Raw genomic sequence first — 14,924 nt, forward strand, 5'->3', positions numbered from 1 at the left:
GTTTGGTTGAAGCAGGACCATAGATCAGTTATAGCATCATTCACTTTCTTTAAAAAAAATCATATATTTTCGGAGGTGAATTTGAGGTCGTTACATAGTTGATATCAAAGCAGGTTTAGAAACAACATCATGATTTATAAATGCGTGATCTAGAAAATAGTCTATGCATCACCGATAACAAAAATGTAAATCTACTAATCAAAGTTCAAATAGGAAACACTGAAAAACTGAGATCTCTTGACTACTTCCAAATACGACTCCACGATGCTCCAATTATGCGTTACCTGAAAAATTTTAATGCAGAAGGGTCAGACTCCCCTGTCTGCGTAAGAAGCATTATATCTATATGTGGTGCTCAGTGTCCTGTGTACAAATATGTGCAACAACTGCAGATATAACTAGCATGGAAATTTATATCATTCTAAGAAAATGATTATGCTTTCAATTCATGATACAGTGCAAAAGAGGATTAAACTAAAGATACATTTATCCACATTAGCACAAGCTGTAGATTCTACAAGTTTTACGAAAGTCATATCAACAGTACATAATTCTTCAGGAATAAGTTTTCAGTCAACTTAAATTATTTAATGTTTATCTTACTCTCACCCTGTGGGTAAGCACAGGCATAAACATTGTAGTGAACTGAGACCATACGGTGAGATGCCTAACTCTCACGAAAACACAAACATCCATGAAGCTCATACCACCTACCCTCTCCAAGGTAGATCATGGGTCCGGTAACATACACCATCTTTCAGGTGTACCCAGAGCCTGGAGAATCCGGTAACATATACCGTCTTTCAGGTATACCCAGAGTCTCAAAGGTTTTATATTTCATTTTACATTTTTTTTATAACCAAGTGCGAGCTATCGCACTACGAGGGGTCTGGTAACATATACCTTCTTTCAGGTATACCCAGAGCCTCAGAAATCTCATATTTGATTTCTCAATTATTTCTCAAAGATGATTCTCAAAATCCCGAACCCGCCTTGGGGTTCACACACATTGTATGGACTTAATTTTTTTTTTGTCAGGGTGCCATGAGCACCATCAAGATAGCATTTCTCGGAATATGGCTCGACTCGGAGCTCACAGTCATCATTTTTTTTTTTGAAGTTATGAGCTAGGGTGTAAACAATAGCATGTGCTTGAATCCACAGAAAAGCAATTGACAAATAATTGAAGGTAATGGTGCCCTTTTTGTTCCACAACCCATAGAAGCAGAAAATCAATTAAAATAAGGCACAAGTACAATGTTAAGTTAATTATTTCAAAACAAACAAAGCAGTAACAGTGCCTGAACAATTACTTTAATAATTGTTGCATCAACCAATTCACCAAATTGGCTCATGTGTTGCCTTAAACCTTCATCATCTACCTCCCAAGGAACACCCAAGACCTGAGAAGTTTTATACAAAACAGGATAAATATATTCCCATAAGTAAATGTATAAGGAGTAGGTTTCATAAATAAGCATACCACCAGCCTTGTGCTTCCTGTAGATATTGTTCTCCCACTCCACTCCTTACAAATGACCTTCAACACAACGAAGTAGGGGAAAATATGCTTAATCATTCATGAACTAGCTACATTCAGAAAAATACCACAAATGAAAGCGACCAACATAGTCTATATTACAGCTTCATAATACATTAATGGCTGGCATGATTCTTAGCAGTTCGCATAAATGCATCAGCCTTAATTTCATGTTTTTGCACAATTTCATTCGGTGGAGTTGTAAAACCTGCTCCCTTGGTAAGGGACATTACTAATCTCTTCGTTCAAGTCAAGCGAAAAAAGGAGAGAAAGAGAGACAGATCTTATATTAGCATAACAGCTATATCTTCAGTTGTTTAACATATCAAAATCCATATCTGAAAAGCAACATCAGACACACCAATAGTATGTTACAAACCAATCATGCACGTGCACACATGCACACACAATACACAGTATCAGTCACACTCAAGAATGTTGGGGTAGATTAAGACATCATCATGCTCTTATGCATAATGCATGCACATACACATAATTTTGCATATAAATAGAATCACATATGAATTCACCATTACAACACAAACCAAGAAATAAGTGTTTTATCTTATCGTATATGAATTCACCAACAGATGAGAAATTCACAAAACAACCATAATGCAGCAATATACTGTAACTAACACATATCTCCAAACACAAGTTCCATTCTTCTTCAATTCACCAACCGGAGCTCAACAGAGCCTGTCGGTGCCCACTTTCACGTTTGGGGAACTGAACTTGGGTCGGTCCAACTGACCCGCACTCAACCTAGCCAAGCTGAGTTGAGCACGAGTTTGACCTCGATGTCACCAAAAGCCATCACCTCCTTCAGCGAGGTCATTTCGCCAACCTTGACCCTACCGCTTGTGGTCGTCACCTTTGCCACAACCTTGTTCTTCACTACCATCATCGGACTGGAAACCGAGGTTAGCATACGTGTCCTCGCTCATAGTTGGATCGTCAATAAAATACGATCAATGTCATGCTAATCGAGGAGAATTCTCGAGGGCCTTTTTGAAATTTCTTTATTTCTCGTGAGACCACATGCATTACAAGGTAGGTTTATAATAACTTTAACATATATGTGTAGTTTTAGGTTTTTTGAAATGCTTGGGGTTTTCATAATTACATAGTTTATATATATATATATATATTCAAAAATTGTTTGTGTTGCATGCCTTTTGAGAAAATATATATTTAAGTAATATTTGTTTTTCATAAACAAGAATGTGCATATGTTAAAAAAGTATCAAAATTTTCCATATGTGAGTATTTTGAACATGTTTTCAATAAAAGACACGTATATGTTCAGGTTTTACAAACATATTCTAACATATGTATTTTGGATTTTATGAATAGTTAAATACGAGTGTATTTCAAGATTTTATGAATAAATATATGTATATGGCTCATGTTTTTTGAATATGCATGTTTCTGAAATTATTACGTAGTTTTAAGCCAGTGTAAATGCTTATGATGAATGATAAAATGCACATCAAAGATGCTGCATAGTATCTATGATGAAAAGCATGTTATTCAATTGTTATTTTATGTGAGGCAAAACAGGGTGGTTCAACAAAGAGAGGAGGTTGTTCAGCAGGAGCGGCTGAGAGCAGTCACCAGGAGTCAGTGAAAGTGGCACTAGTGGGTGCCATCGGTGGCTGCCCAGTTGGTGGGAAGGAGAGAATCGGATGGCAATGGTATGGTGCAAGACGAAAATCAGGAGAGAGATGGGCAGTGGTGGTGGTGGTGGTGGTGGTGGTGGTGGTGGTGGACTGGTGGTGGTGGTGCTGGGTTTACACGAGAGAGGGGAGAGTGAAGGGTGAAGAGGAGCATGAGTGAAGTTTAAGATACAGGTGAGAGGGAATGTAATGGGCAGAGGGGGCATGAGTAGAGTATTTATAGGAAGAAAAAAAGGAAAAAATCCAATTAGAAAGGGGGAAAACCTTTTTGATTTGAAAAAAAGTAGGGGGAAAAAACATTTTCAAAGGCGAGTGTGGAAAGAAAAACTTGAAATTAGAATTTGGTTTTGAATTTCTTTTTAGTTTTAAGTAGGAAAACAAGTGGGCTTGGATTTGGATTTTGGTGAGACCTATTTGGATCTCATTAAATCCAAATCCAACCTACTAATATATATATATATAATTAAATTCATTTGGGTCATAAGTGGACTTAAATCCTATTTATTTAAATGAGATTCATTTGGGTCTTAGGTGGATCCAAACAAATTTATTATACTTAAATAGGATCCATTTGAGTCACAAATGGATCTAAAATTTTATTTACTTGATGAGATCGAATTGGGTCTCCAAGTGGATCCAAAAGTCCTTTTCTTAGTGAGATCCATTTGGGTCATCTAAATATATCCAAATCTTATTTTACTTAGTAGAATTCATTTGGGTCTCTAAATAAATCCAAGACACTTTCTACTTTAAAGAAAGATCCAATTGCGTCTCAAATGGATCTAAATTTCTTCTATGCCTGATTTAAGCCCCGATATAAATCAAAACCCTACCCAAATCTATTTCGGTTGACTGAAATCATTTGGAGATCCAATCCTAAATAACTTGAGATCGAGTGGATCTTATATGTTCATTCAAATAGTTCAAACTTGCATTTGAGTTGGTTGATCCTCTTAGATCTATATTGAGGTCGAGATCCAAATACTTCATACAAAGCCTCATAACTGCCCAATTAAATATCAAATAACTTCAATAAATGCCAAAATATTATCCATAAATAACTGCTAATTAATCAATCAATATTAGCTAAGTAATTTTCTAAAAAATGATATTTAATCAAAGTTAAATACCAAAATAATTCACAAAAAAAAATCTTTTATTTATTTAAAATTTTTGAGAAATTTATAAACTTTACATTATTGCTCAATGAATATTATTTCAATAAAGAGCAATTGGCAATCATTGATGTTAAGTCAATTTAGTTGTTTGAGCAACTGTGTAACAAAAGACTTAATGATATAGAACGATTTCAATGGCTATCAATATAGTCAAAAGATCGAGAAGTTGTTATCGACAAAAGGTTTAATAATCTTTAGCACTATCATAATTTTTTAAAGATCATGTGATAAGAAATAACTATAAAATAAAATTTATGAAAAACTGCAATAACAGAGTAACTGTAGTATGCATGAGAAATAACTTGCGGACTATGGTTCATTCCACTTGGAGGATCCATTGAACAAAGGTGCAGAAAACATAATTCTTTCAAGTGAAGAAGTATCAAAGTGAGCATACATGTGGTGGATCATTGGACAACGTAGTAGTGAAAAAAATATCTTTCAAGTGGATTTCAAGTGTTATTCTTGAACACTTACATGATAACCCAAAGTTAACTCTAAAAGAAATCTTAAATGACATTAGTCGCAAGGAAAGTATGAAAGTTACGTACAAACAAGCATGACATTAATGAGAAATGACTAAGGTGATCCTATATGGTTTATTCGAAGAGTTTTTCAAGATGCTTTTTGCCTATTGTCATTATTTGATGACGACTAACCGATGATCGACATGTGCATTGAAACTGATAGACGACATAGATTTATGTACATGTTCGTATCTTTTCGTGCATGCATTGATCAGTTTTTTAAAGAAAGCCCTCCACTTCTTATGGTAGATGACACATTCCTAAAAGAAAAATACATAAATATTGTTGTCAGCCCATGGTATTGATCCTTGTGATCAAATATTTTCGGTTGCATTTACTGTTATAGATAACGAGTCGAATGAATCATGGGTGTAGTTTTTTTATGCATGTGAATGTACAATTGAGACACTAATACAATGACATACCCAAAGTTAAAGTACAATTAACAGCTATCTCAAATAAGCACACAAAGCTACATAATATGTTCTCCCATACATGGCTAAATTGTCAGGTTGAATTTTACACAAAACACTACGAAAAACTTTTAACATAAATTTGGAATATCACTAGGTCAACTTTGGTAAAGCACAACCAAAGCACTCATGAGACAAAAGTATAATTATTTTCTTAAAAAGATTCAGGAGCAAAGGGAAGATGCATACAAGTATGCAACTAAGGTCATAAAAGAAAAACATTAGGCTAACATATACTTTTCAACTAGAATGTACAAGCGCTTAACCTCTAATATAGTAAAGAGATTTAATGCGAGGATTCTCATAATACATGGCTAAATTGTCAGGTTGGATTTTACACAAAACACTACGAAAAACTTTTAACATAAATTTGGAATATCACTAGGTCAACTTTGGTAAAGCACAACCAAAGCACTCACGAGACAAAAGTATAATTATTTTCTTAAAAAGATTCAGGAGCAAAGGGAAGATGTATACAAGTATGCAACTAAGGTCATAAAAGAAAAACATTAGGCTAACATATACTTTTCAACTAGAATGTACAAGCGCTTAACCTCTAATATAGTAAAGAGATTTAATGCGAGGATTCTCACAATACATGACAAGTCACTAAATCCTCTTATTGAAAAACTTTATCTCATGATGATGAAACTTTTGAAAACCAAAAGAATAATACCCATAACATGTGTGGTGCCTAAAGTAAAAAAAAGTTGGACGATGGTAAGAAAGAAGCACGAAATCTATGTGTTCAAGTAGTGCATTGCCTTCATCGTCGATACAAAGCCTACAATCACTCTCACAATTGCAATGTTTATCTTAAAAAACAAACATGCTCTTGTAGAGAGTAACAGGTTAGGGAGATTTTGTGCAAACATATAATCACGTGCATTTTGTACGAAGACAAGTTATCAGAAGATTACTACGATAAGTTCTACACTATTAAATCGTATCAAGCTGCATATAATACTTATTCATTTTTTCTAATGACGGATAATATCTCACATCACTCCTCCAAACCTTATTCCAGTCTTACCACCTAAAGCGCATCCTAAAACAAGATACCTTAAGAAGAAACAAAAAACATAACACAAAAATGTTGGGTAATACAAGTGCAATCATTTTTTATGAAATTGGCCACAACCGGCGAAAGCACAAATAACATTATATTAGAGTACAGATGGTTTACAAAATCTGTATTTATTAGAAGTTGTTTTATGAATTCTTTTTTCGTATTTACAATCTTTTTTAATTAATTATTCCAATGTCTTATATCTTTTATGTATATAAGGAGTTCACAATGAATAATTATAAACCAAAAAAAAACATGGTAGTAGAAAGCAGTTCAAACCCCATCACCAACCCCAAACAAGGAAGCAGTTGTGTTAATTATACAACACATTGACCAGAATTATAAAGTGAAAATTGCCCAACTTCTGATAATTATTTGGTGCAATGAACTTTACACAATTTGGCTTTGAGGATACAACTGAGCTTGGCCTGCTCATGGAGTCTAATCTACAACGTGTTGTCCAACTAAACTGCCTGGCACAAATCACTTAAGATAGCACCTTTAATAAAATGAAAGGGACTCACACTAGGTTAAAAAATGATAGAGAGAGAGAGAGAGATGGATAACAGGAATAAAAGATAGGCTTCAGTTATTATAGACTCGATCCCAACAGCCAATAATTGAGTCAAACGGCATCTACGGCCTAAAAAGGAAATTAAATGGTCTAAACAATACTAAAAAACCTAAAAACATCTACAGAGGAGGTGACTAGTCAAACGATCAAATGAGAGGAAACAACTAGGCCAATCAATCTTGCATGAAGTACATATCCTTATGTTAAAATCGATGTGAATCTGCTGATATGAATTGAATCTCCTAATTGGAAACAGCAACACTTAAAAAGTCACTTGCTCATGCACAGATATCTTGATAAATTAGATCAGTCAATATCAAGCATGCACTAAACCTTTCAATGAATTGCCGTTTATCCGGATCTCCAGTGGAATTATTTCATCATATAAGCCCTAAAAAACTTCAGCATGTACAGAATTTAGATGACTAAAACTAAATAAAACTAATCCAGTTATTATCATTCAATATTAAACAATAATGAAAAACACGACGGTTAAAAAGGTATACGGAATGCACACTCATGTTCTATGTTTCTTCTTCTTACTCGGAGAATTTAAATTCAAGTTTCTTTTCCCTTTGCCTGACCTTTTCATTCCACTTACAAGCTCTGTAACTTCAATAGAATTTGAAGCCGGCTCTTCCAAAATGCTGCAATACCAAGTTGACAACCACCAGAGTAAGATGAATTTATTCAGCAAAAATTCTAGTTGGCAGGCAGAGAATTGCCTTTTTTATATTTTTTGAGAGGAAACCCCAGTTCAGGTGGTGGGGCCCGGTAGAGATTGATGCTCTGCCGTATGGCCCACTCCCAAGCACATAAAATCCCTCCAGGGAGCTTGATGCTTGGGCTTAAAGCAAGGGATGCACACCCTGGGTATCACAGTTACAAATCTCATTCTCAGGTTAAAAAAGTGAGTTTTCCTCAGGAAAATCTCTGTAAGTTGAAAATTTATAAATTCATTACTAATATAGAGCAATCCTAGGGTGCTCCCGGAGCACCTACTAGAAATCATATTTGTAGGTTGCATCTTATCAATCAGATCTTATAGATGTACTTAAAACAGTGTATTTGATAGTAATCATGTTTTGGATCATGTTCAAAATAGGCTTTTTTAGTCATAAAATTTTGGTACCTTGTGAGCCATTGATTTTTGAAGATCTTAAAAAAAAACTACATGTATGACATAATCACATGATCCAAACATTTTTTTCCACTAAATAAAAACTGTAGATCATATCTATAGGGTCTGATCAACGAAAAAAGCACTCAGATTTTGAAAATTTGAAGCTTCTACTAGGTGGCAGTAGGTGATCGGGGAACACCCTATCATTATTAATATAGAGTAATGCTCCGGGAACACCTACTCCCTTCTACTAGAAAGCAAAGTTATAGATCATATCTATAGGGTCTGATCAACGAAAAAATCACTCAGATTCTAAAAATTTGAAGCTTCTATTAGGTGAGAGTAGGTGCTCTGGGAGCACCTTATATATATAAATATATATATATAGAGAGAGAGAGAGATTTTGAAAATGAGGTAAGGGGCGTTTACAAAAATACTATACAACATAGGTTACTTTGAGCAATGGGGTGAAAGGCATTTACAAAATACCATATAATATAAGGTAGTTTCAGCAATGGGGTGAAGGAAGTTTAAATGATACGCAACATATAACACAGTTTCCCTTTAAAAAAATATGCATAAGTTGTTTAGAGTCTAATCGGCTACTTGAACAGTACCATACCAAATGTGTAGGGGAGGGAAGGCCCTCTCAGCTGCTATATAAAACGAGGGTGCCTCCCCTTCATTTAGTGAAAAGCCATTGCCATCGGTAGTCAGCATTCAATGCTGCCTGACATGCGCCATTCAATGCCAGCTCAGCTCAGCATTGAATGATTGCTGACAAAAAAAAAGTTCACACCATCAAAAGAAGCGGCATGATTTTTTTGTATATTTCAAAATCTTACAAAAAATTGTGAGGGTTTTGGCAGTATTTTTAAAATATCGCATTTTTTTCGGGTATATATCGATTTGTGATTATATTGAAGCCTTTGTGAGCCAAGCAGAGAATTAATTAATTATTGGAGATTTCTAACAAAAATCCATCTATTACCTTGATTTCTTCTCAGCTTTTTTAGAAAGAGATCCCTCAACAATCCTTGCATGATACTTATGGAAAGGAGCACTCCCTTTTCTCTTTTCATCCTAGAGATATTAGAACAGTTGGTGAGAGAAGATGGCTAGTAAACACAAAAAAAAAGAGAAACACTAGCACACCTGGAGAAAAGATTCAAGTGATGCTTGGTCATTTGAAGAAAAAGCAATCTCATCCCTTTTTTTCTGTACAAATTCTATGTTATGCTCAACCTATATCATAGGAAAAAGAAAAAGGTGAGAGAATTGCCAAATTAATTTGATACTTGAATGCTGAAGAGCGCAGAAGATGGCAAGTCTTTAATTACAAGAAAAGCTCATTTTCATACTCTCCCGTAATTTAAGCTTGAATGAAAAAGAAAAAAGCAAACATCATCTCTTTTCATGAATATTTGATGTCAGATTATGATATCCAGAAACTTCAAGAGCATGATATTAATACAAAAAAAAATATGTGAAGATGATATGTCCATCACGAAATCCACTACTAGTGCATCCTGCTTACAAAGTTTGCATCTGTAGAATACCATTATATACTACAATATGAAACAGTCCTAAAATATCCACTGATGTCAACTAAAAACCAAGACTATGTTTTAGTTTAATTTTCTTTTCCTTATTTCATTAATTAGTTTAACATTGGTCACAAAGAGCACAACAGAGGATGTTTCAAAAATCATCCTGCTACTTTCATTTGGACATTATTTTGGGTGTTGCATGGAATCTGGTCCAGTCTAGGAAATGTCGCAGATAGCTGAAGTGTAAGTGCATATCACAAACACCAAAAGGGATTTGTTTTAATTTTATCAGCAACAAATACTTAAAATGATTTTGGGTAAGATGCTGGGAGCTGGCCCTGCAACAGAGTGTGCATTTGGCCAGCGGAGTGGGATTGAGGAGTGATGCTAATCCCACATCTCAAGATCAAAACCAGTCATGTGCCTGTGTGCAAGCTGATGCAAGCGGTTGTAATGAAGTATGTGGAATTATAAAAGCAAAGTGCAAAAGCACATAAGTGGACAATTACAAAGAAGATAGACAAGCACAAAAGTGCATAGACAAAAGTCCACTAAAGAACAATACAAAGAGTCAATTAAAAATAAAATATTATTGAAAATGTGCTTTGGGAAGCCATGAAAAAATATAGGGGGAACACTCCCCTATTTATATACAAATACAAGAGGGAGACCATTGGGAGCTCCCTTTCATAGAGACGTTGGGGAGCTCCCTCGGTCATATTTTTTTACTGTTGGGGCACCTATCGACTCTATAGAGCGGGGCCCAATGACATGATAAAATAGAAATAAAAAAAGAAAATGAAGACAAAAATAAGAAAATGAAAAAATAGTTGTTTCTAATAAACAACTATAATTACATACAAAAAGACAAAAATGCCCTTATCGGGCAAACTGTTTATATATATATATATATATATATATATATATATATATATATATATATATATATATATATATATATACACTCCCCTTCAAACTTTACGAGAAAATGATCGAAAGTTTGCTGAGAAAGAGAAATCGAGGAGCGGAAAGAGCTTTGATGAAGAAATTTGTCAACTGGTACGACAACGTAATAGTTCCTCTTAGATATTCATCACAAACATAGTGACAATCCATCTTAATATGTTTGATTCGCTCATGGAAGGTATGGTAGCTCGCAATGTAGATTATACTCTTATTGTCATAACTCTTCGAAGGTGTTGAGATGATGATTTCCATATCACTGAGAAGACTTTTAAGCTACACAAGCTCCATTGTTGTCATAGTCATTACCTGATATTCGGCTTCAGCTGAAGATAAAGATATTTTTTGTCGTTTCTTACACCTCCAATAGATCAACGAATCTCTTTAAAAAATACAAAAACCTATCATTTAGGTTACCACCCAGGATAATTAGATCTAAAGATGATGAAGAGGACAAAAAAAAAGCTCTTTTGAAACGGTGTTTTTAATGTATCACACAATCCTCATAATTGCTGCCATGTGCAATGTGGTAGGGGCATGTTAAAACTGACTTGCTGCATGAAGACATGAGTGATATTAGGTTGGGTGATAGAGAGATAAGTGAGAGATCCAATCAATTGATAATATGAAATATAATCTTCAAGCAATACACTATCTTCAAGTCTTAATTTTGTATTTATGACTTTTGAGGTTTCCACCTTTTTATCGAAAACTTTTGACCTAGCACATATGTTAGCAGCTAATTTTATTTGAGAGAGAATATATCCTCTGAGAGAATAGGCAACCTCAATTCCTTAAAAGTATCTCAAAAATATGACCGTTGGGGCGCCAACGACAAGATGAGTGGGGCCCCTTGTGGTCTTAAAAAAGCAAAAGAAAAAAAGAAAAAGTAAAAAAGGGAGAGAAAAGAAAAAGGGGAGAGTTTACATGGGGATTTACCAAAATACCCCTATTGGGTATTTGGAGAAATAAGAAAACAAAAAAAGAAATATGTATATATATATACATATATGTATATATATACGTATGTATATATATATATATATATATTTATATACATAATTTAACAGAGACCCCCAATGCAATGCATTTAATGCATTTTACAATCAAAAAAAGAAAAATAAAAAATAAGAAAAGAGAAAAGAAAAAGGAAATAAAAGAAAAGTAAAAAGACTGAAATGCCACTAATGGGCAGAATTACAGAAATACCCTTTATCGGGTATATATATATATATATATATATATATACATGATTACATATATATATATATTAACAGCAGTACTGTTCATGAGGCAGGGTAGCTGTACAGGATTTTTTCCTGGATAGACAACCAGGTCTGGGCCAAGTCTCCAGACTGGGCCAGGTTTTCCCCGTCTAATAAAAAAGAGATGTTGGGAACTGCTTCTTCATTAGTATAAAATAATGTTTATAACCATAATCCAAATGGATAGGATTAAGCCTATCACCATGATATTGATTCATTGAACAAGATTGTGTCACTTGGCACCAAGTGGATAACTCAGTCCCGGCTGGTTATTTTGTTAATCCAAATTGGTGGGTCTTGGATTTTCCAAGTCCATCTAACTCTAGGCACAAACCTGGAGAAGTTTGGCTACACTTCCTGCATCCTAAGATGGGTTCTGAGCTTGCTAGGTTTTGAAACACCGGCATTGGTCATCAATTTTTTTTCTTGTCTCGAACCAACAAATCTTTCATTAGAACTACAGGCTTCCAAGCTTAGACCATTCAATTTAAGGCTGTTCAGGTGGCAGCGGCATGAAGTGGACAGGGCTGGTTCCACATAATCAAATGTAGGTACAAAATCCTCATATGATCTTGAATTGTGGCAAGGGTAGATGTAGAATTGAAGCAAAGTGCCCTTGCCCCAAGTTCAGAGCCCCTTCACCTTATGCACTTGGATTGTGGTCAGGGGTAGGTGCAACCTTGTGACACAGATTCTGTCAGCCCAAGTTAGTTGTACTAAGGATTCCCTGAGCAATGTTTCACATTGTTGGTCAAAAGAAAATCAATTTACAGATAAAAAACACAACTCTGAGCACGTGCTATCGCAAAGTCAAACATGTAAGCTTATTCAAAAATATTTACCTGATCCATGAATGGCTTTACAAGACGTCTGAGGCTCTCACTGGTTGTCTTTTTGCAAAACTTTCTAAAGCTGACGAGTGGAGCAAAAGCCAACTCAGGGAAAGATACATGATAACTCCATTGAAAAAAGTGCTCTGAAAGTGTTTCAACTGCAGAGCATACACATTGCTCATGGTATGCTTTCAGTTTCAGTAGCTGTTTTGGCACCTGTCAGACAAGTAACCAACTAATAAGTAAAGCAGAGAGCCGAGACAGTGAAGAATTAAAAATCTTCAACATACTTGAAAAATTAAAATCTTTTGGAGCACTATTATCAGATTTGCCACCTTCCCCAAATTCTAGAAAGCTTAGAGATAAAGAAGCCACAGGAATGAAGACGCCACTAGAATGTGAAAGCTTATTCAACAAATGGATGCATTTTAGCCTCAAAGGAAAGAAACGAGGTCCAGGCAACATATGGGCAAGTCCATTTATCATCTGAATTGCCAAGTATAGCAAACTCTGAAGATCATGTTCCTTGATGTTAGCACATACAAACTTAACCCAAAGTTCAAGGCAGTTTACATACTGCCAATCTTGTATTTTCCTTAGTCCATCCTGAAAAATATGTAAAATATTAGAAAGAAGATAGAGAAATATGGATCTCGTGTACAAGCAGAATTGCAACCACAATTATGAACAGATAAGCAGAAAATTGTGGGGAATAGGCAAAACACTCACTATATTTGGGAAACAACAATATCACAGTGAATTTCTCAAGAAGGGTAAGAACCGTTCTAGGTTCAATGACTTGATTCCATAAGAACATGAATGAGAGCAGGGCAGAGGAAACTAGAGAAGTTGTCGGTTTTCCAATTAACATCAAACCATGCTGCAATAGTTTCAATAATTAACATAATATAGATCCCAGCAGTGTTGGCCGATGAAATTGTGAAATCGCCCATAGCTGATCTATATCAAATTAGATAGTGGTCTGAAACATAGTGAAACACACTTGAGAATGCAAAATAATACTCACGCACATGGAATTCATCCTATAAAAACTTCAGACTTCTTTTAGTGGCAAATTAACAAGTGTAGCATCATTATCTTCACTGTGGTAAACTTTCTCACTTGCAACTTTCACATACATGAAATAATAATTAATTTCTGTAAGCTTGGTGTCACCCACAGCTTGCCCACAATAAACCCTTTATATATGCAATTTCTGTCATGATGAGCAGAACCACACCCTCTATAACCTTCATGACACAATACTTGGGTTTGTGCTAAAGGAAAACATCATAAAAAATACCTGAAAGAGCAATGAGGCCACGCCATGAAGGTCCAAGACCTTATGACTTGTGATTGGAGGTGATAAACTTGCATGTGAGATAAATCCATCCATACAGTAACATGTATTTCTTTTACTTCTGAGAAGCCTCCAAATAGTCATTACCCACCATTTCCAAATCTACACCAATGTCTTCTCAGTGGCACAAGAAAGTAATTGATCGTCCAATCTATGCAACATTATCCATTGGCCATGCACAACAGCACAAGAACAAAGGAACTAGCCTTTGCACACCCAAAGAGGTGGTGATCATTTTTCTGAAGAGTCTCTATCTAAAGGGACTTTTTCCTTTACCTTTTAGTGAAAGAACCTAAGGGATTTAGTTTTGTTGCACTCGGGGCTCTGAACTAATAGCGCACAGAGTAACTTCAGGAAACAAGTAAAAGAATTGTTTCTAGTTGAATAAAGTGAAAGGAGACAAATTGGTAAAAAAATATAACTTTGGATCATGAACATTTCATGGTGCTGAAATAAAATGACAAAGATTTAGAAATGAGATCAATACAATATCTATATTTCACATGGGTCCCTGCCTATACCCATATTGTGAGGCCAGCTTACTGACTGGGAAGGCTACCTACGTGCCAGTACTAGGCGATAAAAGTCATGCTCAGGAAACCTCATGTAAACATCACTTAGGTGATTCTAAGTATGCTTGATCTTAATAAAAAAAAGTCTATAAAGACAGAGAATAGCAAGTTATGTTTGTGATTGAAACTTTTTCTTTCTTTTTTTTATTTGAATTCCTGGGTTCTGTTCAACAATCAACATCACATACAAATGTATTTACAGAGTCATGGATTTTCAT

General features: G+C 35.1%; 1 protein-coding gene and 1 long non-coding RNA gene across 2 annotated transcripts in view; both read right to left on the reverse strand.

The window, feature by feature from the left end:
- Positions 1–14,924, reverse strand: part of LOC149818443 (uncharacterized) — a 1,135,480-nt gene that overhangs the window by 579,419 nt on the left and 541,137 nt on the right. The window lies entirely within an intron of this gene.
- Positions 204–9,252, reverse strand: LOC149818448 (uncharacterized). The gene is made up of 3 exons (XR_016427098.1): positions 9,155–9,252; positions 7,625–7,687; positions 204–284 (listed from the first exon to the last, which is right to left on the reverse strand). It is a non-coding gene; the product is annotated as an uncharacterized LOC149818448 (long non-coding RNA).

The sequence above is a fragment of the Nuphar pumila genome, chromosome 13, assembly GCF_984573655.1.
Source record: "Nuphar pumila chromosome 13, dmNupPumi1.hap1.1, whole genome shotgun sequence".
In the NCBI taxonomy this organism is placed as follows: domain Eukaryota; kingdom Viridiplantae; phylum Streptophyta; class Magnoliopsida; order Nymphaeales; family Nymphaeaceae; genus Nuphar; species Nuphar pumila.